Source organism: Ictidomys tridecemlineatus, chromosome 2, assembly GCF_052094955.1.
Source record: "Ictidomys tridecemlineatus isolate mIctTri1 chromosome 2, mIctTri1.hap1, whole genome shotgun sequence".
Classification (NCBI taxonomy): Eukaryota; Metazoa; Chordata; class Mammalia; order Rodentia; family Sciuridae; genus Ictidomys; species Ictidomys tridecemlineatus.
In genome coordinates, this window is record NC_135478.1 from 146,879,250 (window position 1) to 146,905,668 (window position 26,419).

The 26,419-nt window shown below is 41.5% G+C and overlaps 1 protein-coding gene across 2 annotated transcripts in view; it reads right to left on the reverse strand.

The window, feature by feature from the left end:
* Positions 1-8,598, reverse strand: part of Creb5 (cAMP responsive element binding protein 5) — a 403,168-nt gene extending 394,570 nt beyond the window's left edge. Inside the window, exon 1 of one of the 2 annotated variants that reach the window (XM_078039920.1) lies at positions 8,491-8,597. The gene's annotated coding sequence lies outside the window, so the exon portion shown is untranslated. Of the gene's footprint in view, positions 1-8,490 lie in introns of both variants that reach the window. The other variant, XM_078039921.1, reaches the window with a different exon arrangement.
* Positions 8,599-26,419: the final 17,821 nt, after the last annotated feature.

The following is a 26,419-nucleotide window of genomic DNA, read 5'->3' on the forward strand; positions in this document are numbered from 1 at the left end:
TTCATTCTGTAAACTTTTTTTAAATTAATTGTATTTGCTTCAACATGTTTTGAAGGGTGCAGATGCCTATAACAACTGCTTGCTGCCCTTGAACTCTGAATGAACACTTTCCTACAATACCTTTCCTTAAATAGAATCATAAAATATTAGAGAAGATTCCTTAGAGATCAGTTAGAACTGTGGCTCTCAACCTTTGTTGTGCAGTAGAAACTCAGAGGAGCTTTTAAAAAATACAGAGGCCAAGGCCCCAATCTCAACCAGTTAAATCAGAATCTCATGCAGGAGGGATGTGAGTATTTTTTTATAAGCTCCACAGGTGGTTTCATTGGGCCGCCAGGATTAAGGACCATGATACAGACTGGCATTGTCCAGTGCTGTAGTTGCTGGCCACACATGGCTATTGAGCACCTGAAACGTAGTTAGCCCAAATCAAGATATGCTGTAGTAGTGAAATGCCCACTGGATTTCAAAGGTTTAGTACTCCACCCACAAAAGAATACAAAGTATCTCATTAACATTTTTAAATTTGACTATATATGGAAATGACAATATTTTGGATATACTGGGTAAACAAAATCAAAATATGCTATCAAAAGGAACGTTGTCACCTGCTTCTTTTTACTGCTTTTTTTTTTTTCCCATACCGGGGATTGAATTCAGGGACACTGACCACTGAGCCACATCCCCAGTCCTACCTTGTATTTTATTTAGTGACAGCGTCTCACTGAGTTGCTTAGTGCCTCACTGTTGCTGAGGCTGGCTTTGAACATCTGATCCTCCTGCCTCAGCCTCCTAAGCTGCTGGGATTACGAGTATGCACCACTATGCCAGCATCTTTTTACTTTTTTAGTATGACTACTTCATTGAATGTTATGTATATTGCTCCCACTATTGGACTTCCAGTTACGTTGCATTGCTAATAAGGTAAGTGAGGCAGAGGAGCTCAATTAGTTCAAGCAGCACTTAGGGGTTCCCTCTTCCACCTAGGTTTTGCCTGTTGCTATAAAGCACCTCAACTGCAGGGCCACCAATCACAGTGGGAGTTATGATGCCATAAGTTGGACTTTAAACTGTCTCTCTGTTGTCTCACTAATTATTTCTTCTAAGATGCAATATCACAATAGATTCCCCTTAAGAAAAAAATAGCACCTATCTGTTGTTCACACATTTGTAATCTGTTATTGTGGGGCTACCCCTGAAAGCAGAGCAGCTAGAACGGATGTTTAAAAGCAAATGTAGAAACATGAGCATAAGGAAAATGCAGAAAATGGATGAAGAGAACTTGAGCGTGTTGTAGTTGGGAAAACAACCCCGGAGGCCCTCAGCACTCTGAGAGTCATCTTCAACTCACCATGATTCCCTGCTCAGAATTAGAAGCTTGAGCCTACAAAACATTGTTTTTCCTCCCAAGAGTCAATGTTTTTCTGGACAATGTTGTCTTTGCAGTGAGGCAAATCAGGCTCTTCACTTAGGTCCCCTGGTGAAAATGGACTTTCTCCTCACTGCCTGTGTCCTCTGGGGCATGGATTAGTACTATTAGAAACCAAACTGACTTAAAGAGGAAAATCTTGTCTTGATAAAATTCAATGGTCCTATCAAATCTGGCAAATGGAGATAAAATGCACTTCTTCTATAATCACTTAATTCAAACAAAAACTTAGATTTTTGTTGTTGTTGTTGTTGTTGTTGTTGATGCTTTTCCCACTAAGGAAGCCAGCAGAGGATAAAACTAGCTGAAATGGGTTATATTCAAGAAATCATGCCTGTAAAACAGGGGCTCCTATTTTAATAAATAAAAGAAAAAAGAATAAAAGAGTCCTGAATTCTGATATTAAACGTTCATGCAAAAGCTGGAAAAGAAACCTGTGGGTGAGGCCAAACTACACAACCAGTAGATGCATTCAAGATTTCTACTGAGTCGTTTTTGCTACCCATCCTAAATACAGCATCATAAATAAAACATCATCCTAAATAAAATATTTGTGCTCGGGAGTCCTCTGGGTTGCATGCATGATTTCTATTAGTTATGAGAAGTCAAGTTTTGCCAGTCAGACCTCAAAGAGCATGCTGCCAGATGCAACTCACTTCTCACAGAGCAATGTTCACCTCCACGCGCTTCAAAACTGACCTGGAAAAATAATATATTCAGACAGGTCCTGGGCAAAGTGCATCAGCTAGAGTGAACATAGAACCTGTTGCTCTCTTCAACAAAAAGAAAGATGATTTATACGAACTTGAAATAATTTCAGCTCCCTTCCTGAAAAATGATAAAACACTGAAAGTAAAAGAAAGTGACGGCTTCATTCTGAAATGGTCTTTTAGACCATTTTTAGGTTTTCCCAGTGTTGACTCTCAAATGAAATCTGGATGTGCGGCTTCATAGGGTGTGTCTAATAATAATAATGAAGAAGAATTTAAATTAAAATCAACGAGGCAGGCCAATATTAGAAAAATTAACACTGCCGTTATGTATAAGAATAAATGGAATAGAAACTACGGTTCATGTGGTCAAGGCAGCCATTCAAAAGATCTGATAAAAATTTTGTCTTTGAAATGTTAGTGGCAAAAGGCTTGCAAAGAGCAAAGCATCTAAATTTGTGGCTTATGTATTCCCTGTCAAGGGCATTTATGACAACCTGGCTTGTGGAAACAGGACCCTGCCTGGAGAAGGGCACTGGGGCCTCATTTGGCACTCTCTGCTCTGGACCTCGGATAACCTAGGAGATGTCACCAGCTCTTGGGCTCTCCTTTGTTCAACAAAGAGTTCTGCTCAGAGGATCTCCCCTAAATCCAGATCCCCTGAATCTGCATGCAGACACAAGCTTTCTGTCAGACTCTCCAAGCCCAAAGGAGTTCTTCACTCTCTTTAAGACCAACTCAAATCAAATCCAACATGATACTTTTCCATCTGTGCTAATTTTAGGATAGAGATTAGAAATGAGAAACTTAAGGAAATAGAAAAAAAAGTTACTGAAATATGTATTTTGTTTGTTTCTGTGGTGCTAGGGCCTCGTGCATGCAACGTAAGTGCTCTGCCACTGAGCTACGTCTCCAGCCCTGAAAAAAATATCTGGTGTCCAAGTAATATCTTATTCCTTTGCAAATTTATCCTAAACTTTATGTTTTACTTTGAAAGTCCCAGAGTCATCAATAAGGGCTTCAAATGTTTTAAACGTGTTTCCAGAAGAGTGTTATCATGACTTGGTAATTTCTAAAGGGCTTCTCTCTTTGTCTCTGAATTTTCTCAGGATTCCCAATGATGGAGTACTAATAGACACACACACACACACACACACACAAAAAAAAAAAAAAACAGTAATTGCCATTTTTTCCCTAATAACAATGTAATAATTCTTTTTTGAAAACAGGAATTATGAGGTCATTTTTAAAGTGCAAGGCTTTCTATTCAAAGCATTGCCACAACAGAGATAGCTTATTTAGTTTACAAATAGCAACAAAAAAAGGGGGTTTTTTTGGTGTCTTTAAGTCTGCCCAGCATAGATGAAAGTGCTTCTTTCTCACCCTTAAATATTTGAAGCTGCTGCCCCTAAGTCTATTACCTTATCACAATTGTATAATTCTCTTAAAGAGAATTCAGAGAAATAGTCCTCGTTTTGAATTTTTAAGCACTAATTTATAAAAGCATTGGTTGATTCCCATAATGCAGCTGATAGTCAAATTGGACAAGATAATGAATTGACTGAGATCACTGTTCCACCTTCATCCAAGAAAGCTGCCTCTAAAAAAAGATCTTAAATTGCTGTAGAAATCCAATTTGTACGAAGCAAAAGAAGCATATAGATGGGAAACACCAGCCATGATCACATTAATTCTGCGACTAACAGCACTGCTTTGAAGTGAAGAAGAAGGAAAAAAAGGAAAGATGACAAAAATAATAAGTCCACTCAAATCCCAATTTTAATCCACAGATACAACCAGAAGAAAACCAACTACCAATACAAAGTGCACATTTAAGGATCCAGTTATCATCACACTCCCAATTTTCAGTTGACAAGGAAAACTCCAAATGCTAAGGAAATACTATAGGACAACAACACATCACTACTAAAAAGTAAATTATAGTGGGAAATCAAGAGACGGAGAACTTGACATCAGGACAAATAGCCATGGAAACTCCACGGTTGATTGTTTTTGAACACGCAGGTGTGGGAAACTGGCACGTAGTTATAGCAAAAATATTCTACTTACTATAATTGAAAAGCTATTCAGGAAAAGTCTCTCTGACAGACTGCTGCAATATCACAGAGATATAGAAATAAAGGCATGGTTTCTACTTTTTGTGGGAATGTTCTACACCATCTGCGCAGGTATAAACTATATACGGTTACAACTGACTTTGACTTGACAGGTTATTTATGGATATCAGCAATTTGCCTTAGAATTCAGTTGGCTTGGATGTTATCAGTTGAGCAAACGTGTTTACTCTGAGTGAAGTTGAAAAAGAAAAATCAACAGGAATCAGTAAGAACTTTAAAACTATCAGATCTATATAAAATGCTATGATCAAAGGAAAATAAGGGAAAAAATTTATGGAGAGACATGGTGAGTTCTTTTTAAATTATAAAACCAAAGTAATAGCTGACAATCAATAGCATCCTTCTTCAGGGAAGTACACATCTAGGTTTAGATGTGGGAAATGGGGTTGTTTTGTTTTGTTTCTCATTTTTATCTTTCTTTTTAAAAAGAATTCCTTCTTACTAAAATTCAAATACTTGTTGAAGTGATTCATGAAAGCTTGTAGAAAAGAGAATTCTTACCTGACACACTACTTAACATGCTTCATTGCTATTTTTACCAGAAATCATGATTTACATAGAGAGACACACATACAACACCTTCCACACAAAATGCTATAAGTCCCAGGGAACTGAGAAAAGCAACATTAAAACTCATAACTAAGAAATCCATTGAAAACACAAGACTGACCCCACTTAGCCAAGCACCAAGTTCTTTCTCTGCTTAATAAGCATAATTCTTACCATTATCTGGAGAATAAAATCAGCAACGTGTTGCTTCCTGCAGTCACCAAATCAATTTTTTTCTTCCTTTCTTTCTAGTAACTTCTTTCCACCAGCAAGATTAGGAAGAAAATCAATCTTTGAGTATTTGCCTCAGTGTTTCAGACCAGAAGACTGTGAAACTAGCTCTTAGTAAAAAGGAAAAAAAAAAAAGGTCTGGTATTTTACAATCACTTCTGCAACCCAGAGGTACCTCCTGGACTCTGTACCTCCTTCCCTCCCTCGTTCTCTAAGTTTCTTTTAGTAATGAGACTAATTTTTCCAGTAGCCTTGAACTCCCTAGATTTAACTGACATGGAAAATGTGACTAAAATCTTGTAGAACTGTCTAGTCTTCAACCCTGCACAGAATCAACCCTGTGGTGTTAGGGAACACCTCACAAGCAGCTACATGCTCAGTCCACACTCCTTCGAGATCTCTGCTGCACACACCACCAAATAACAGTGCGCCATCTAGTCCACAAGCTGCAAGCCCCATCCCAGAAGGGGGGACACCTTCAAACCCTGGGAGCTAAGAACTTGTCAGGGTTCAGCTGCTCTAAAGGTCCAATTGTTTATTTAAATAAAAAAAATATCGCTACTGAGATAATCCACATCTAGTGGATATGGGAAAATTTAGGTTATAATGGCACTACAAACTTTTACATCTAACTTTGATTTACAAGATAAAAGCCAGTTTTAAATTAAAAGGGCTTTCTGTTAATAGAGCTTATTATTCTGAAGACGGGAATGATTTTCTTCGAAAGTTGTCCCTGGGTGCATGCCTATTATCTTTGCTTTTCCCCTTCCACTAATGAGCATTTATCTAAAGAGCCTGTTAATCCTCTGATGTGTGCTTCTGGTCAGAGGTAACAGTTTGAATAAAACCACTAATCACTGATCACTAAATCACTGATCATTAATCACACTCTCCAGTGCCCGTGACCTGGGCCATTTTTTCCTTTAGGTTTATGCATCACAAACAAGAAGTTTAACATTTAGATGCCCATGTATTGTGGAGGAGGGATATACTATTTCATCTCTAGATGTGAATAAATAATAAATACTGCCACAAACTTGGGGAAGGGATGTCAATTAGACCCTAGACAGGAGTTGCACAAATGCCTAGCCTACAGCATGGCTTTCCCTTTGAAGAAAGTAGATCTGATTATAACAAAACACGTGTTCTTCAAGAAATTCCCACCTATTCAGAATATAAGTTTTCCTTTATTTAGCTTTCACTAGCTCCAAATCAGAGAACACCCTAGTCCCCTGTCCCCCTCTATCCAAAAGCCTGTTAGTAAAATTTCCATTAGATTTCTGCTGCACACTTTCCATACTACCCAAAGGGTTCTTTTTACTTTTTAGCCCTTGAACAAGTCACACACAGGGTGTTTTTATTTCAACTGCCTATAGGGAGATTCTGACTCAATTCGATGACTTATGTATTTAACTTCCTCTTTAAGCATAGAAACTTTAGGTTAAGAACAAGAAAGTAACACGTGCAGCAGTTTATTGTATGGCGCTTTGAGTTCAACCGACTCAACGCTCCCTCACTTTAGAAATAAAACATCTAATCTTGATTCTTTCTGCTAAACCTGACTTGGTCCGCTCCTGGCTTCTTAGTCTTCCCTCTTGGGTTAAACGGTTCTGGGCAGGCGCTGTGTCAAGTTAAATACTTTGTTGTTGTGGGTGTGTTGCTTTCCTAAGCCACCACAGGGACGCGGGACACAGTACTTATCATAACGCTTCCAAACACTTCCTGAGATCAGGGCTGAGCATTTTCGCTCTGGAGAAGGGGGCTTGCTGGTGACTTTCTTAAATAATAGAAAAGGGCAGATTGTGCGCTGATCAGGTACTGAGGTCTCCTCAGACACCAGAAGCTCTTACCCACACTCCAGGGACAGTGTTCGCCCCAGGGAAAGCTGTAAAAGGCGGAGGCGGGTCTAGAGTGATAACGATGAGGGCGGGGGAGGGGCGGAAAAGGAGGGATGGGGAATAGAGGGCAATAAAGATGCCCAGGGAATGGGCGATTGCACGAGTATATTGGGGGGTGGGAGTGAAAAGCAGAGTTGCTTTGTCAGCATTCTAAGCCCCTGAACCCTTGAGTATCTGAAGCTGTTAATCAAACACTTACTGGCCTGCAGAATGACGTAATGGACCTGTATCCAGTCTTTATTCCTTGACACATGTCAGAAAGAGGGAAAAATAAAAAATTTTTAAAAAATAAACAAACGCACTCTGCAGACTCTGACAACGAAATATACAAGCAGCACACTCCGATTCCTGGCCTTGAACAAGCATCATCAAGTGGGGGGCGGCACTCGTTGAGGGTAAACTGGAGGCTTTAACTATCAGACACCCCCAGGAAATGAATCTAAGGCACAGAAGAAGCGGCATGCAGCCCCCGGGAGAAAACATCTCCTTAGTTCCTTCGTGTCTTGCCCCTATAAGAACTTCGTAAAAAGTTTAAGTGTTTGGGTTGAGAGTCTGCCGCAGAGGAAGTCTTCCACCGCCGGTGCTGAGAACTGTCTGGGCGCCACCGCGAGCTGTCATTTGGGGCAGCGGCGAAGAGGTAATGATGGCAGCGAGAAAGAGGCGGATGGAGGAGTGCACGCGAGCTGACAAACAGCCTCGTCACTCACGAGCCCGGAGCGCCTGGAGTGAAAGTCAAGTGCCCAGCGAGGCGACCTCCCCTCCCAGGGCGCGCGCGCGCCCACCAGCTGCAGCGGGCAGCCCTGCGGGAGAGGTGGCAACAGCCGGCTTGGTACCGGGAGAAAGCGAGCCTCCGGCACACTTGCCCGCCCGCCCCCTAGGTGACCCGGTGTCCTTGCAGCGCCTGCTGGAAGTTTGCAAACTTTCTCCGGGGGTTCCGCCGCATCACTGCAAAGCAGGCTACGCGGGGCGAGGCTCCTGGCTGGTCGTCTCCGCTGCTGCCGCTGCCGCCGCCGCTGCCGCTTGACCACACTTCTGCAGGGTTCCGCACCTTGCCAGGTCTCTGGAGGCAAACATACACCCCCGATTCATAACTGTTCCCCGTGTCAGGGAAACTCACGCGCGCTCCCACACACGCACGCACGCTGCGGCGAACACGGCGCTGGCTCCAGTTAGCATCCCTCTAGTCGCGCGGCGCAGCGTCCACCGAGACGCGCTCCCGGACGGACACGGCGTGGGGTCTCTGGGATGACCACAGGACACAGCAGAATTCCACAGTCCATCAGCAATTGCGGCCGGACTTCCCTCTGGTCCGCCAAAATGTTTACAAACACAGATCACCCTCCAAAAATATGCATCGCATCTTCCCTACTCCTTGCCCTGTGACCTGCCCATTGGACCAAGTAACCTCGCGGCTACTGCCGAGAACCAACCCCTGCAAACAAGTACACTCCCGAGATGGCTCCCGCGGCAAGTGCAACAAAAGTGCCTAAATGCAAAACCCCAGAAGTGGCCGAGCCGTATTTTTAGGAACTTACCAAACAAGTGTGGAGAAGGCAAGAGCGGAGCCCGGGTGAAGGGACCACGTTGGACTGAGCAAAGATTACAATACATTCTATTTAGAGTGCATTACATCACCCCCCCGGTGACGTCACGTGGGATTCCTGAACTTCTAAATCATTGCGGTCCGCGGGGGAGGGAGGGAGAGAGGGCGGGGCCCGGCACGCTGAGGGGGCGGGACCGCCCCCGGCCCCGCCCCGGGCCCCCGCCCCTGGAGCGGACTCCGATGCACCCGCCCTGGAGCGGTGGCGGCGGCGACGGCGATCGCGCAAGCAACAGCTTGCAGAGCCCAGCGCCGTGTGACACGGCTCCCTGACATTAGTGGTGTGAGTCAGCTTGGAAACAATCCTGATGGTTTCAGACAGGACCACGGAGAAAGTGCAGACCCGGGCTCTCCCGCGGGAGAGCCTAGTAGGTTCTGAAAGGTGTAAGGATTTGGGGATCAGAAGGGGGAGCTGGGAAGGGGATGCTGAAGGAAGTGGGAACAGAGTTTCTGCAAATAAAAATGCGGGACGCTCCCCATCCCCCCATCAGAAGATGTCCACCTCCTTTTGCCTGCGACAGTCATGACCTCATTGCAGTGTTCCCTGCATGCTGGCTTCTCAGAGCACTCCCAGGACACCCCTTCTTCACTGCCCCCTACCCCACCTCACCTCCAGGAGAATAACTTCCTTATAGTGCACACTCACTTGAAACACACAGCCCCCACCCTTTTCAATTGCCCCCCCCCCACTTCATGCATCTGAGGGACTGTAGGGAGAGTCCTCCTGAAGGCGAAAGGTGAATCTCAGCTAGATCCCAGTGATGAGCCCGATTTAGACTCAGCGTCAGAGCCGGAAGGGTCCTTGGCGATCGCTTTCAGAGCCTCCTGGGTTACTGGCCCAAGCTCACCGGCTGGGAAGCCGCAGAGCCAGGGCCAAAATGTTGGATCTGCGCGCCTGGTCTGCAGTGAGAAAGGAGCCTGGCGCTTTCAGCATTGGCCAGTCATCATCGCCATCACCTTCATCATCCCAGCTTAATTTCCTTTCAAAAGTTCTCTCTGTGGGTAGTATTCAAGGGGAAGGCATAGATTAATTTCCAGCCCGATTCTAGATGACCACCGCCATCCTTGCAGCAATTCACACTTTGCAAAGCAATTGAAACCACGTGAACTCTTATTTCTCACAACAACCCTGATACAATAAGGAGAAGTAGGACGAGTGTTATAATTATCACATTTTACAGGTGGGCTAAAGCAGACTCTAGAAGGTTAGAGGACTGGCCTGAGATCATCTGCCAAGCAGGTGGTGGCACTGGGACAATTCCAACCCCCTATTTTCTACCCCAGACCCCGTCTGGGTTCCTTTATAGAACTAGGGGTGCACATTTTCCCTTCCTGTGGGTTATTGGTGGTTAGAACGTCTGGAAAGAACTTCCTGGCTGGGAGTTGGATCTTTGCTTAGGAACAGTTTAGCCGCCATTAACAAACAATAATCATTCCTGACATTTATGTAACATCTGACATTTATATAGTACCTCTCATCCCAATGTATCACAGCCGTGACTATGCACTTTGCCAGAGGATCATGACTGGACTGGCTAGAAATTATAATGCTTTGCCTGGATTGTCACATATATCTGAGCTGTTTTTGACATATTAAATAGAAGAGCTTTCTATTTCCTTTCTGTACTTAAGTTTAAGTGACCCCCCTTCCCCTTTAGTGGTCCTTGAAACCACAGGAACTGATGGCTGTTTGCTCCTTACGGCCTTACTCAGAATCCTTCCATGAGTTTCCTTGTTCTTTTCCACATGTAGCCCTGAAGGAACAGCAAAAGAACGGCTCCAGTCCTAACCTGAATCTTAACCAATAAAACTTTAAATATGACAGCTCCATTACCTGAGTTATGGAAGGAAGCAATAGCCCACTCAAGAATAGCTTCCTGCCCACATTCTGACTCAATTACCAGCACAGCCTTTCCCACCTAAAGCAGGTATCCACCTCTTTCTCTCTCAGAGGAAAAGTGTCAACAACCTAGAGCCAAAAAAAAAAAAGAGGGACATATAATTCAACATTTTAGTGCTCAAGATGAGAGCTTATCCTCCCCCACCCAGGCCCAGTGGACTGGTGTGGACTGAAGGAATAGAAGGGTGAATTCAATAAGCAGAGCCAAGAAGATAATAAAAAAGATTTTAAAACCCATGAGTAGTTAACCAACATCCAAATTTGAAACCTTTAATTCCCAGTATTCTCTAAACAGAAGGATGTATATATGAGTTTTCATGTAAGTAATGGGGATAGTGGGAAGAATTCTAGTAATGCATGTGAAGAATGATACCACTTGCATTAACAAACGTGCTTGGCACAGAACAATCACTGTGTAAGCACTCACCCTCTTTCTATTAATGAAAGCACGGTGGCTAATGCTGTGATTGGTGGACTTTTAGTGATTTGAGCAAACTTAACCAAATATTTGAAAAGGAAATGTTTGGCCCCATAGTTCCCTCAATCCCACACTGCCCTCCCCATGCATAGCCTGCATCAAACAGCCTCCCATTTATCAAACCATGTCAGCAGAGCCCTCATGTTTGTGGTCTCGCATTCCTGCCTACCTCGTGCTCACCCAGTTTCTTCCAGGATTTCTCAGAGCCAAAGTAGCATGGAGGCTGCAGTTCAAGGGGCAGCCATGCAAGGGCATCCGGGAGGGAACCTCAGCTGGTGGTCACTACAGCTTGGAGCATTTGCCCCTGGGGTGCCAGGACCACCTCCCCCCTACACACACACACACACACACACACACACACACACACGTAATACCGTTTCACCTCCAAGTCTCCACCCTCTGTGGCTTGTGAGACATGTGGAGACATGGACCCTTACACCAGAATCAAGGTAAACAGACTGGGGTTACCATACAACCAAGGTCTGCCCCTCCCCCATAGTCATTCCTGGTGCCAGCGAGTTGAAACAATGAGGACCTGGTGATTAATAAAATGAATGGTCTCCTTCTTTCTAGGTCCTAGACTCCCACAGAAGTACTAAACTTAGCGGAGGAAGTAGCAAGTACCTGGGCAACCCTTAAAGACAGTTTCTGGGGTCAGACCTCCTCAGGGACTTCAGTTCAAAGGCTTGGCATGGAGCCCAAGATTCTGCATTTGTGATTCTGTTACAAGTACCTTGGGAACCCCACTTGGAGTGACTCTGGTTTAGTGGATTCTTAAAAGGTCAGTGATCTGGGAAGAAGCTGGTAAGGATAAAGGATAAATCTACAGCATTAATTTTTTCTTTTTCAGTTTTCTCTATTTTTTTGTTTTTATTTTTTATTTCTTACTTTGCAACACTAAGAAATATGCCCAGAGCTTGTATGTTTCTTACTAATAGTCTGGTGGCTACCCAAAGACTCAGACCCCCCTAGAGAAAGATTATTAAACCCAGAGCACTTAACCACCGAGCAATATTCCCAGCCCCTTTTTTTACTTTTTTTATTTTGAGAGAGGGTCTCACTGAGTTGCTTAGCACCTCACTTTTGCTGAGGCTGGCTTTGAACTCGCAATCCTCCTGCCTCAGCCTCCTGAGCCACTGGGATTGCAGCCATGTGCCGCTGGCACCCAACAAGAAAGATTCTTCTCACACTTTCTGCACACACCCTGAGAACAATTCTTCCCCCTTTATTTTGTCATTTGTGGCTTTTTCCCAAGTTAACAATGGTGGAGAGATGCTGCTAAAGCCCACTTGGTGACTAAACTCCTTACTTTACCCTTCCTAGGAATTTTCTATTCTTTCTAAGATGGATTTCACCAGTTTTTTAAAATTATTATCTTAATTGAAGGGATAAAGATTTCCAAATAAATGAACTGAAAAATACATCAGAAAACAATAACTACCATGACCCAGTTAACTAAAATCTACCAAGCATTTACTGAATGCCAAACCTTGGGCTAAAGGCTTCATGTGTGTTTTCACAGTCAATCCTCCCAACAAACCATTCTTACTTTGCAACAAGGAAATAATGGGGGCTGGGGTGGGGGTGGTGGGGAACCGACCCAGGACCACACTGCTGGAGCTTGTCAAGCTGAAGGAGGAGCTCACCTTACCAGTGCCTATCCCAGGACCTGTCTGAAGGGCAGCCAGTGCTGCATGGTCCTCAGCCCAAATCAGCCTGAGGATTCAAGAAGCAGTAAGCTTGAGAGTAAGTTAGAGATGCGCAGTTTGTAGGGAGAGCCATCAGCCTCTACCTAAACTCTGTGCCTGTTTAGCCAAGGAGCATTACAGGCAGGGCCAGCTTCTGGGCTTGCTAATGCCCAGGTAACTTGGGCCTCATGCTCAAAAGGCCCATCCCTGGTTTAAGCCTCTACTTTCACCATTTGAAAATCCTTTCTCATTTTATCTTTGAACTGTGCTCTATCTATGAACTGTGTGCTAGAACATGGATCACACACATGAGCCGAGATCTGTGCATGATGTGTGTCTGCTATTCCTTGCACACTGTTTGTACGGGGAAATCATGTTGCCTCATGAATACAAAATGTCAGGGACCCAACAGGAGTTCCACAGAGGGCTCAATGCAGGGGTCCACAAGACTCAAAACAAATGCAAGGTGAACAAGTGATGTCTATGACTAGCTGGGAAGTGAGTAAGGCAGGGTGTCTCCCAGTCCTGAGAGACCAGGATTTCCTTTCAAAGCAGATCTTTCTTGGGACACAAAAAAAGGCAACAGCATTCAAAAAAACACAAATTACCAATGACCCTATCTTGCTTATGTTAGATCTCTGTATGAGACAGCCAGGCACGCGCGCAAACACACACACACACACACACACACACACACACACAAAAAGAGAGAGAGAGAAAGATAGGGCAGTCTGCAGCTCCTTTTCCTTGCAGCCTTTTCTTACTTCCAAGTAAACAGAAAGTGGAGAGTGAGCAGAATGTGTCCATTAGAGACAGTGGTATTCCTTGTGTGCCGCATATCCAGTGCTTTGGTCAGAGCAAAATACATGCACGCACTCCAGCTACGGAATACAAAATGTGTGCTTTGGGGCTGGGGCTGGGGCTCAGTGGTAGAGCACTGGTCTAGCACATGTGAGGCACTGGGTTTGATCCTCAGCGTCACATAAAAATAAATAAATAAAATAAAGGCATTGTGTCCGTTCACAACTAAAAAAAAATTTAAATGTATTCTTTGAGTTAACTTCACATACAAGTTAACTGTCTTATATTTACTATTAAGTGCGTGTTGTACAATATAAAGATGAATGGAAAAATTCATTCTAATAATTTTACATTTAAATTTTTGCTTTGCAGAATGACATTGCATAGCAAATAAAAAGCACTATGACAGGTCAAGAGATTGACTACAGAAAAGAGGGATGGGGGAATCTCTCTTTAGTATCATTAGTGGCCTTTTTCCCCTAGCTTGTGACAAGGAATCCTGCACTTTCAGTTAGCACTGGGACCAAAAATTGGGTGGCATGCCGTGAATATACCACCATGCCCCCGGTTCCACCCTCACCATGCTCAGACTAAACGCAGCAAAGCAAGAAACTTGACAGCCTCAGCTTTATCATTTACTAAGTGTGTGACAGGCCAGTTCTTTAACCTCCCTAACCTTTAGATTCTTCATCTATAAAATAAACATAATATCAGCATCTACCTGCAAGATATCTCAAAGATTAAACCAGTTAATATGTTTCAAACATATGCCTGGCATATAGTAAGTAATGGAAGAAGTGTTGGAGACTATTATGCCTTATAAAGTTTGGTGAGAATTTATGAAATAGGGGGCTGGGGATGTGGCTCAAGCGGTAGCGCGCTCGCCTGGTATGCGTGCGACCCAGGTTCGATCCTCAGCACCACATACCAACAAAGATGTTGTGTCCGCCGAGAACTGAAAAATAAATATTAAAAAAAAAAAGAATTTATGAAATAATTCACATCAAGCACTGTGGCCATCATTTAGAATGTGCTTAGTAAAAGTTAGTTTTGTGAAGCTATGCATGCATCATAGTCAAAGTACACTCTACTATCATGAAGATCTAAAAAGAACAAATATAAAAAAATGTTAATTAAGTGAAATCACATGTGAAATGTAATGTTAAAGTCCTACGGATTGGAATGGAGGGATCAATCCAATTAGACCTCAAATTAAGGGTCTTTTTGGAAACCACTTGCATTGGAAGGAGATGTTGCTTTTCAACGAACAAACCCATGCTCAGTCTGTGGGCAACAGAGCAGTTTTATACAGGCTGATGTGCTAGTTAATCCATCACAATTTACCCTTCTAGTTTGGGTACAGATGCATCTTTACACAGGCAGTTTTATAATGATTAACTCTTGTACAGTTTAGAGTTTCAAGAATCACTTCTCACAAGTACAACTTGAAAATGCCACCCTCTTATGTTGGAGGTAGGGTGCATGTCAATTCCAAAGTGTTGCTTAATGAGGGAAAGACAGGTCATTTGGCTGAAGCACAGGGGACCTCATTTGGAAGACCATCAGTGGTTGATGACTTGACCTATTCTTATATAGAATTTTTGTATTCATCACCTTATAAAATGTAATGTTTGTTCCTGAACCTGGCTGAAAATCAAGAGCTTCTCCTATCCCAAAGAGTATTAGAGTGTTAACATCCCTATAAAAGTCACACTTATCTTAACATGTTCCCTTTTTTTTTTTTTTTGAAAGAGAGAGAAACTTGATTAAAAGAAAAACTACTCAATCCTTTTCCCCCTTGCTTTGGGATTAAGTGAAAGAGATAGACACCTGCTCTGAATAACGACTGAGAAGAAAACTGCTGTGTCAGCACACTCCAAAAATCCTAGTCATTTCCTGGAGATCAATGCTAAGTGGAAAGTAACGGTTTAACAATAATTAGGCATGTTTTATATATAGGGAGGTTCATTTAGACTAAAACATTATTGATATCACATAAATTAATACTGAGCGTCATCCCCCATGAACTGACATTTTATGTTCCACGTCTTTTTATATCACCCTAAACCACGTGTTTAACTCCTGTACCACTAATGAGAAAGGTTATTCTCATCTCTTTAAGGGCATTGATAAGTATCTGATTTAAAGGATCCTTGAGAATTTCAGCAGATTTTAAACCTAATTGATCAGCCATTCCTCTTCATATTCACAGGATACAGACTCTTTAAAACCTGGAAAGTTACTCAGAATCTCATTTGAATCATGATTACTACCCACTGGGGGAGTCAGAAAAATATAAAGCTTACCTACCCCTACCTCCTCTTCCACCCTTGTTTTAAATGTTGCCTAGCCAGGCTCAGTGTAATCCTATTGGATAAGGAGGCTGAGGCAGGAGTATTAGAAGTTCAAAGCCAGCCTCAGCAACAGTGAGGCTCTAAGTAACTCAGTGAGACGCGGTCTCTAAATAAAATACAAAATAGGGCTGGGGTGTAGCTGAGTGATTAAGCACCCCTGGGTTCAATCCCCAGTACCACTCGCCTCTTGCCCCCCAAAAATGTTCCAAAAAAAATTCTTTCTATAGTTTCAGTGACAGTGCCCTTACTTGACACTTACAGGGACTGCCGTATAAACGGCACAACAGAATGTTGTGCTGTTTAGCAAACCTGTCTATTTTTGTGACTGCTGCGGCTATTTAATACTATGGCAAGTCTGAGGAGAAGGAAAGCATACTATAATTTGTGAGCACCAACTCTGGACCAAGTCTGTTTATATTTTCCCTCATTCAGTCCTGACAACTCCTCTTTTACTGATGGAAGAACTGAAGCTCGGAGAGGCTGAGTAATTTAGCCAAGCTCACACAGCTAATAAGTAAAGCAGCTGATTTTCAGATCTAGTTCTGACTCCAGAATCCCCATCATCCATCACATCCTGCTGTGGTCTTTATTTCAAGATGCCCCGTCTCTTCTTTCACCCTTGTGCATAACATTACTACATTTTGTTGAGCAACTCATCCTACACACACACACACACACACACACACACACACACACACACACACGATTTGGGGAGAATTTATACATTTATATAATATATATAATAAATACATATAATATAGACACACATACATATACCCAGAAGTGGAAAACTGCTCTCAGCAATCATTTTCCTGAGAGTTGTATCCCATCCTGCATTTGTGGAGGGGTCAACAAATCTGTTTGATAAAGAACAGAAGGCCTGCCAGGCATGGTGGCACATTCCTGTAATATCAGCAGCTTGGGAGGCTGAGACAGGAGGATCACAAATTCAAAGCCAGCCTCAGCAACAGCAAGGCGCCAAGCAACTCAGTGAGACCCTGTCTCCACATAAAATACAAAATGGGGCTGGGGATGTGGCTCAGTAGTAGAGTGCCCCTGAGTTCAATCCCTGGTATACAACCCACCACCCCTCCTCCCCAAAAAAGAACAGAAGGCCCTACAGAGCAGGATACTGGGCATCACCTGTGATCCAATCACATTACACCCCCTGTAGTGTTGAGGGAGGATTCTCTAAACACTGACTGAATTTGGAGAAAAAAAATGAATGCAAAGGCAATTAACGAGTGACCATCATTGGCTGCAACCCTACAGCCCTATTTCTCTCATTGGAATAATTGCTCATCAAGGTTTACATTAGGATATGAAAAATACAAGGACCTCCACAGCCCCTTTATGGTGTCTCTGCTTTCTTTCTTTCATTCTCTTTCTCTTTATTTCTTTTTTTTTTGTGAGTGTGTTGCTGGGGATTGAACCCAGGGCCTTGTGCATGAGAGGCAAGCACTCTACCAACTGAGCTATATCCCCAGCCCCTCTTTTTTTTGATGGTAACATTTTTAATGTTTCTGCAGATTACTCGAGTAGTGTGTGCTTGTAAAAGCCTCAAGTAACACAGAAGTGTGTACAATAGAAAGCAAATTTCTCTCTAAAATCCCATCTAGAGATAATCTCTATTAACAGTTTGATGAGTTTCCTTTCAGAAATTATATCGCACATATAAACACAAATTGTACGAACGTGATTAAACTACATATTCTGTTCTCAAACTGCCTTTTCTGCTCTACAATTTATTACAGACATCGGTCCATGGGAATACAATAATATGACATCATTGTTCTCATGATTATATAAGTTTCTATTGTTTGGGTTTTGTTATCAATTCACTACTAATGAATATTCATGTAATTTCCAATTTTTTTGTTATTATAATCAGTGCTACAACGGGCAATTGTTCATGCTGTTGGACATGTCATATGTGACTACTTTTTGTAGAAATGGTATTGCTGGAGCTTGGTGCAGTGGCAAAAGTCTATAATCCCAGCTACTCTGGAGGCTGAGGAAAGAGGAACTCAAAGTCAGCTTGGGCAACACAGCAAGATTCTGTCTCAAAAAAAGTGGAGGTGGGGGCACAGAAAATAATACTGCTGGTCTACTGCTGGTTCACAGGCTTCCAGGCACTCCTTGACTTAAGATGGCATGACATGATCTTTTTTTTTATGATAATGGGAAAGAAGTACACAGTAGAAACCATACTTGGAACAAAATTCAACCATTTTGTTCTTTTCCCAGGCTAGCGAGTTGCAGTTACCAGTTAGCCATGCAACCATGAAGGTTAACATTGGCTACTGTATATTCCTAATGTGCTGTGCTGCTAGCTGTGATGTTCAGGAGGATTGGGGCTTGAATGCATTTTCAGTTCCTCATATTTTCAACTTACCCTGGGTTTGTTGGAATGTAACCCCATCTTAAGTCAAGGAACATCTGTATTTTAAATTTTGTCACCTACTGTTTGATGGCCAGCTTTCCCCAATGGCAATACCCATTGACCTCCAACCTACTGTGAGAAAACCCCCTGTCCCCCTACCCTGTTCAATCAGGTCTATTACCCAACATTGGCTATGTTGCAAAAGTATTAAGCAAAAGGAAGTATCATGTCTTTTGTTTTAGTTGCCACCCTCATCAGTTTCTAGTTACACTGAGCATCTTTTCATGTACATCCTGCATTCGCCTCTCTTCTCTCCAGCTGATTACATTTTGTGTGTTTAATTTGTAAAAGCACCTTTATATAAAAAAATGGAAGTCTTTTTCTCTATCATTTATTTTGTAGTCTTTTTTCCACTCTGCTTTTTGATTTTTAATTTGAATGTGGTAATCTTCTGCCAAATAGGACTTTGAAATTTTGATGTGGTCAACTTATTGTTATGGTGCCAAACTTGGGGTCCTCATAAGAAAGGCTTTTCTCAGCCTCTGCACTCTATCATATCTAGTTGGGCCTCCTTTCACACTCTGAGTTTAGCAAAATGGCGACGTGGTAAGTAAAATAATAGAAAAACGAATGGGAAGAAAAAATATTAATTATCTGGTCTTAGCAAATAACACAGTAACCTCATTTTACTTTAATTTCAAGAGAAAACTTTTTAATATGTAGGCATGAAGTAGAACTGAGGAAGACACGGACAAATCCAGGGAGCTCTGAGATATAAACTATACTCTTATTTGCCATGAAAATAGCAGCAAGTGATTTTTAAACTTGAAGTCCCGGATGATTCCACTGATTAGTAGTTAAATGAAAAATTGTGCTCTATGTGTGTAATAAGAATGCATTCTGGGCTGGGGATGTGGCTCAAGCGGTAGTGCGCTCGCCTGGCATGCGTGCGGCCCGGGTTTGATCCTCAGCACCACATACCAACAAAGATGCTGTGTCCGCCAAGAACTAAAAAATAAATATTAAAAATTCTCTCTCTCTCTCTCTCCTCTCTCACTCTCTTTAAAAAAAAAAGAATGCATTCTGCGGTCACATATAAATTTTAAAAATTAAAGAATAAAATAATAATGCTTTTGAGTTAAAAAATAAATAAATAAATAATATTCATTAAAAAACAAAACAACAACAAACAAACAAACAAACAGATTTGTCAGTCCAGCACAAAGCCCTGGCCTTTTGCTTGCAGTGTTAGCCAGACTGTGGTCACTTTCAGGGGTACTGTGATAGCCATGCTTCAGCCGCACTTTGCCTGGGAGGCTCCTATTTTTCTGGAAGTAATCTTTGTCTTCTATCCCTTCACTACCCAGATCCCTACTCATGAGGACTGTCACAGAAAGAGAACACTAGATCCAAGGTCCAACTCAGAAAGAGAAAATGGCGAACCCACTGCGGCAGTGGAGCTGGGAGCTTAAACTTAGGGCTTGAATCTCAGTTTCCGTGAGTTCAAACCCCAGTTCCAAGGGTTTTGAACTTACTGTTCAATGGGGACAGAGTTCTGTTCGGGATGATGAAAAATTCTGGAAAGAGTGATGGTAGTTATACAATACACTTGGTGTCAGTGAATTGTACACTCAAAAATAGTTAAAGTGGGCTGAGTGTGGGGGCACATGCTTGTAATCCCAGTGACTTGGGAGGCTGAGGCAGGAGGATCAAAAGTTCAAGACCAGCCTCAGCAATTTAGTGAGACCCTATCTCAAAATAATTTTTTTAAATAAAAATTAGGGATATCATTAAGTGGCAAAGCACCTCTGAGTTTAATCCCAGAAAAAAAAAAAGTTAAAATGGCATTTTTGTACGTTATGTATATTTTACTACAATAAAAATGGGATGAAAGAAAAAGAAGAAGAATTCCATTCCCACATCTTACTAGCCATAGAGGCAAGTTACTCTCCTTCCCCTTCTCCAAACTTCAGTTCACTCATTGACAGAATCGTAGAATGGAAAAGGCAATAATGGTTCTGGCTTCAGTGGTTCATAGTAATTAAGTTAGCCCATGTTGCAATGGTCTATGATCGTGAATTTCATTAAAAGATCTTGTATTGGGGAGACAGTCTTCCATTTGGAGGATCTGAGATAGAAACCATCAATTTCGGTTTTACTCACAAGACAAACATCTCTGTTTGATTCTCTCATAACACTTTAGCTTTACCTTTAAAGGCTGCCATCAATTCATTAGTTCAAATAAATTGGCCACGTAGCAGCAGGTCTGGGTCTCCTCATTGCAAATCCTCAATACCCTGAATCCAGAAGGAGAGGAAGATGCCAAATGCTCCAGAGGCTGGCTCCAGCCCAGGAGGGCTAGACAGATGGGATCCTTACATCTCCCTATCTTTTTATGTCAGCCACACCCTATTCCAAGTTTTGTTTCCCCAAATAGATCCTTCTGGAATACAGCTGCCATCACTCATTCTGTTGTCAAGGGGTGAACGGCTGCCTTCTTAGAGAGAAATGCCACTCTGTAAATCAGCCACCAGGCACTGTTTATCCCACTGAGGGATGTCACACATCCACACATATGGCACCTAAACCAAAGCTTTGGACTTCTTCTCCAATCCACATGTTGAATTGTTTCCCTTCTAATTTCCAACTTATTATACAAATAAATTATTTTCAAAATGAAATTCTTCTGGAGAAATCAGTTCCCACATATCATTTAACCCTTCCATCCCAGGCATTATCATGATGAGAAAGCTACCTGCACAGTATATCATTGTGGCATTTAAAATGTGTTATAAAGGAATTTCTAGTCATAAAAAGAAACCCATTTTCCCCTCTCTTTATACTCAAGATTTAGCAATCCAGAGCTTAAGGAGAAAAAGGAAGATAAACAAAGGAGAGAGAGAGAGAGAGACCAAGATGGGGACAAGGAGGAATACAGAAATTATGCCTTCATTCTTACAGTATCACCTGTGATTCCTCAACATGCCAGAATAAAAAATAATAATAATAGTTGCCAAGAGTTTGGGCCCTGTTTTAAAAATAAAAAGAAATCGCAATTAAAATGATTAAACTAAGTAAAACAGACACAGGAAACATACAGAAAAAATATATTTCCTGTGCACTAAGCCTCTGATCCCATTAAGTACTTAAATAATATCTTCCTGACATCATGACTATATAAATAACATGTTACTTTCATATTTATGACATTGAGAGATTATATTACTCGTTTATGAAAAAATATGTTTAATTTGCAATTTTTAAATGACACTGATACAGATTAGTATATATTATACAATTAGATACATATGTTGTAGCTGCTTGTTTTATATTTTATAATAAACATCCCCAACAGGTGCAAAAATACCCCCTAAAATAAAACAAAAGATAATGTATCTTATGACAATAAAAGCCTATCTGCCTTGCATCCAAAAGGAAAGGAAAGCATATAGATATTTCCATTCCACATCCTTCTTTCTCAAGTTTTATCTAACTCTCCGGCACCTTGCCATATATCTATAAGTCTTTGTATCTTCTGATTAAAAGAAAATAAGTGTAGAATCATGTTTGCTACAGTCTGCTGCCAAAAGCCCATGTCTATAATCCATCATTAAAATGTGACAGCGTATGGCTACAAAGAAAGAAAAACCTCAGTCGTCATGCTCATTTGCAAATGTTTCAGGGGCCGAAGATTGTTTGGCAATCCTGCTGTTTCTAGGTTATTTGTGGAATAACCAGTTTAATTGAGCTGATGATTGCCTTGTGTCTGCATTGCACTTCTGACTTAGATCTTTATTTCTGCAGTTGGCATCGATTTGTGCTATGTGGCAAGGGAATGGCATGCATTCAGAGAGCCTGAATTCCAGGGTTCCAGCCCACCCTTTCTTTTCCCTTGCCAATCTGATTTCTGAGGAATTTGCCTAGAGTTGCTGCTAGTGGGGAAAAATGGGAAAGAAACTTCTTGCCCTCCTTTGAAGACCATTTTGTAGAATATCCTCTTTGGGTTGGGATTCTTGGCCCCACTGAGGTATAAAAGGGTTTTATGCCTTTATTAAAGTGGAGGCCTGTTTAGGATGTTCTCTGTAATTGGAGCGTATCCCACTGCATGTAGTACACAATGTAAACCAACCTGTTGCAACGTGGAGATACTGCAAGTCAGATATTTGCTGCCCGACAGAGCCAGTTGGAAAAAGAAACGGGTGTGGGGGAACCTGGGCTAACACCAACCTTGTCCTGACATGCACTAAGGCTGAAGCAGGAAGGAAAATTGAAAACAGAAACATCAGAAAGATCAGTGAGAAGGCAGGGCCTCTCTTTCTTCCTTTACTTTGTTCCTAACAAATGTTCATCTTCACCCACTCTAAATCATGTCACTGGAATGAGGATTGTATTAAAGGGAAGTTCACATGCAAAGCCAACACAGAAATTGCCCTGGATCACTAATGCAAATGGCTCTATTCTGCAGTCGGAATGGGCTCCTTCCCCTTGAGAGTAGGAGAATAGCCCAGGCTAGCTGAAAAGTAGGAATCTGAGATTATGATGAGATCAACAGATGTAGTTTAAAAGGGTCTATTTAAATGAAGACCCTGACATAGACCTTTTCCCCAGGAAAACTTGGGCATCGTTCTGAGGTACATAGTGAATTTTGTATAAGAACCTCCAAATATTTTCCTTCTAAGATTCCCCTAGGGGAAAAAAAATGGCAGCTCTTTTCCCCCCTCAGGGAAAAGAAAGGAGCTGTATCCTTTCAAAGTAGAAGGGAAGAAGATAACTCTGATGAACATTTCCTAATACATGGAAGACACTCTGATTCAAAGAAAGTATAAAACCAACAGATGTGGCAAAGTAAAATAGAAAAGTATGATAATTTTTAAAATTCTTCCTTGACAAAATAAGTAAGTAAAATGCAAGGTCTAGATGATTAATTTTCCAAAGATTTTTTTTTTTATGGCAGATTTTAAACATGCATGGGGAAGTCAAACCAGACCTGAACACTCCATGGGCGCACATGTCACTGAATGACAATGACCACACGGTCAAACATGGGTAACATTTGACTGCTGAATGTCAGAAGATGGTGGACTCTCTCCTCATATCAATTCCATGAGAAGGCAAGGGCTTCCTAAGAACACCTGGCCCTCCCCTGCAGCATCGCTTATGTTCAAGGCTAATTTATCCAGAATTAACAGTTACTTCAAGCTTTCTTTTTAGTATTTAGTACTGGCATGATACATCTTCCTCCATTCTTGAACTTTTAGTCTACATATGTCTTTATATTTAAAGTGGGTTTCTTGTAGACAACATAATAGTTGGGACTTATTTCTTTTATTCACTTTCAGTTCCTGTCTTTTAATTGGTGTATTTAGACAACCTATTTTGTCACTAATAAAGTGACTGTTGATGTAGTTGGATTAATATTCACCCTATTTGTAAATGTTTTCTGTTCATTGCCCTGGTTCTTTGTTTTGGTCTTTCTTGTTCTGCCTTCTCTGCTTTTCATGGAGCATTTGATATGGTTCCATTTTCTCTCCTCTCTTAACATATCATACTACTTTTAAAAAAAATTTCACCCTAGGGTTTGCAATATAGGTAGACAACTAATCCAAGTTCATTTTAACACAATACCATGTTACTGGGAGCTCAGGTACCTCAGCAGAGAGTTCCCAGTTTCTTCCTCCCATCTATTACAAGGTTGCTGTCATTCCTTTCATTTATCCATAAGCTATAATTACCCAATACATTGTTGCTATTATAATTTTGAACAACTGTTATCTGTTAGTTGGTGAGTTTCAGCTGAAGGATCAGGGAGATGGCTTCCAAGCTCTTTACCACCACCGGAAGCCAAAAGTTGACCTTCATTTACACCATAGTAAAAAAGAACATGTAATCAGGATCTAGCAGAAACAGTAATGAGATCAGAGTCCATACTTAATCATCAGATATGAAATTAACCAAGGATAGTTGAAATGAGTAGGGAAATGTAGCAGAGAATGGATAGGAGGAAAGATGATTGGAAGTCTAGAGCGTAGCTTTATAAAATGCACATTCCAAGGAGATAAGGATTCTGATAGTCAGACCCCACAGAAATATTTGAAGTTTCTTGGCTAAACACATTGCTACTTTGTGAAATTGAGACTGCTTTAATCAAAAAGGATGGTCAAGTCAACAAAGAGAGTCTGAAGTGAGATCAAACTTGACCTAACTATGGCTGGAATTTTGTCATGAGATAGAAAAGGTCCAAGTTGCAGGCCCAAGGTATCACCTGTACCTAGCAAATCTCTTTGGTCTTCCCAACCTCCTTTTCTGGTACTCATAAAGACTTTGAGGATTTGACTGGATGAATTACAAGATGCTCTTCCACCAAAATTCTAAGATTCTAGGAAGTGCAGTTACATGGAGGAAATATTGATCTACCATCAGTCAAGGGCAAGAGTGAATTAGAAAGACCCAAGGGTGAAATCCTACAAGAGAACTGTTGTGTAACCATGAGATATAATCCCACATAAGCCCGGGCTGTCAGAAGCAAGGCCACAACATGTCAAATGCACTTACCACTTGAGGAGAATCAAAGAAGACGCAAACATAGCACGCAGTCCAAGAAGCCAGGATATTCTGGCCCTTCTGATCAAGAACAGAGCAGGGAGGAAAGAGTGCTCTTTGACATTCCTAGAACAGCCACATTAGGAAAGGAAGGATGCCCTCCAGATGGACCCTGGCTAGGAATGCAAAGGTCACTGGAAGGCAGGCCCAAGAAACATAGAAAGTAAAATGCTCCTTCATACATGGAAAATAAAGGAACACCAGAGTGAGGCACAGGAGAGGGAGGGGGAAGATGAGAAAATGGAAGATTCATTTATTGTTCTGATACTAGGTGAGAAACCCACATCTAATCTTTTCTAGAGACCAGGGGGATATTTAGATTAGGTTGAAAGGAAGTCTCATAAGTGGTTGTCACTACAGAGGGTCTGAGGGTCTCTGACTGACCGTCAAGATTAGAGTAAGCCTGAAACCACAGCAAAATTTCCTGATGGCACAGTTCTTCACTAAGCAATTCTTCAAAAGCTAGCTGATTTTATTTCATTGATCTCACACTATAATTATATTAGAAAACATGGAAATATTTTGAATACAAGTCTCATTTATTCATTTTCTAAAATGTTCATTCTATGGCTGGAGGCAGTGACAATCCCAGCTGAGGCAGGAGGATTACAAACTCGAGACCAGCCTCAGCAACTTAGCAAGACACTGTCTTAAAATAAATCAAAAAAGACTGGCAATGTAGTTCACAAGTAGAGCACCCTTGGGCTCAATGGTTCAATCCCAAAATATGTATTTTCTATGGCATAGTGATATTTTTGTGACTACAAATCAAACCCAATTAAATGATCAAGGAGAGTAGAGGGAGAAAAAGACAAAACCTCTATTAAGTGTTCATATGCCAGGCACTGTGCTATGCTACCTCCATGAGTTCATTTGAGCTACACATCAGCCTTTAAGAGAGTGTGATTATTTTCTTGTTATAAATGGGGCAATGCCTAATTCCCAAGAGCATGGTTAATGTGTACTTACTAAAATCGACAAAAGGTTTGAAAACCATACCAACATATACGGAAAAAAAAATGTTATTGATAAAATCATGCCATAGTGATAAATTTTAACTAGAATAGAAAACTAACCATGTAAATGTAATTGTTTTACTCTTTGGATAATTTTTAACTGAAAAGAAGCTAACAGCAAACATGTTTAAGATGTCAAGACTCTTAAGATTGTTTCCTTTGCTCTGTTTTTTAAAAATCTACAATTTGAAGTTATCAACAAGGACTTTTAAACAAATACAGCCGGGGGAATGTGCTGTGTGTTATGTTCAACCCATCTTCAAAGAGTTAAAAGTGCATAAGGAAAGTTGAAGCTTGAGTCCAAATCATAAACTTGACTTGAACTCTGTTGTCAATTGCCAGGGAAAGCATTCCAGACTCTAAGAAACTGTTTGATTTTTTTTTTTCTCCCCCTTCCTAGCATCAAGAAAATGCTGGAGGGCTTAGAGGGCTCCTGGCATGTAAATTGTAGCCATCAGGAGGAAAAAAAAAATCACTGTACTTCCAAGTGATGCTTTCAAAATCATTTTCCTAGAGTTCCTTATATGGCTGCCACACAGGCAGGGCAAAGGTGGGATAGAGAACCCACCTCTAGTTTGAAAGAAGCACTTTGCCAAAACCCCAAGATTAAAAGTGACCAAGCAAGAGGTGTCTGTCAGTATTTA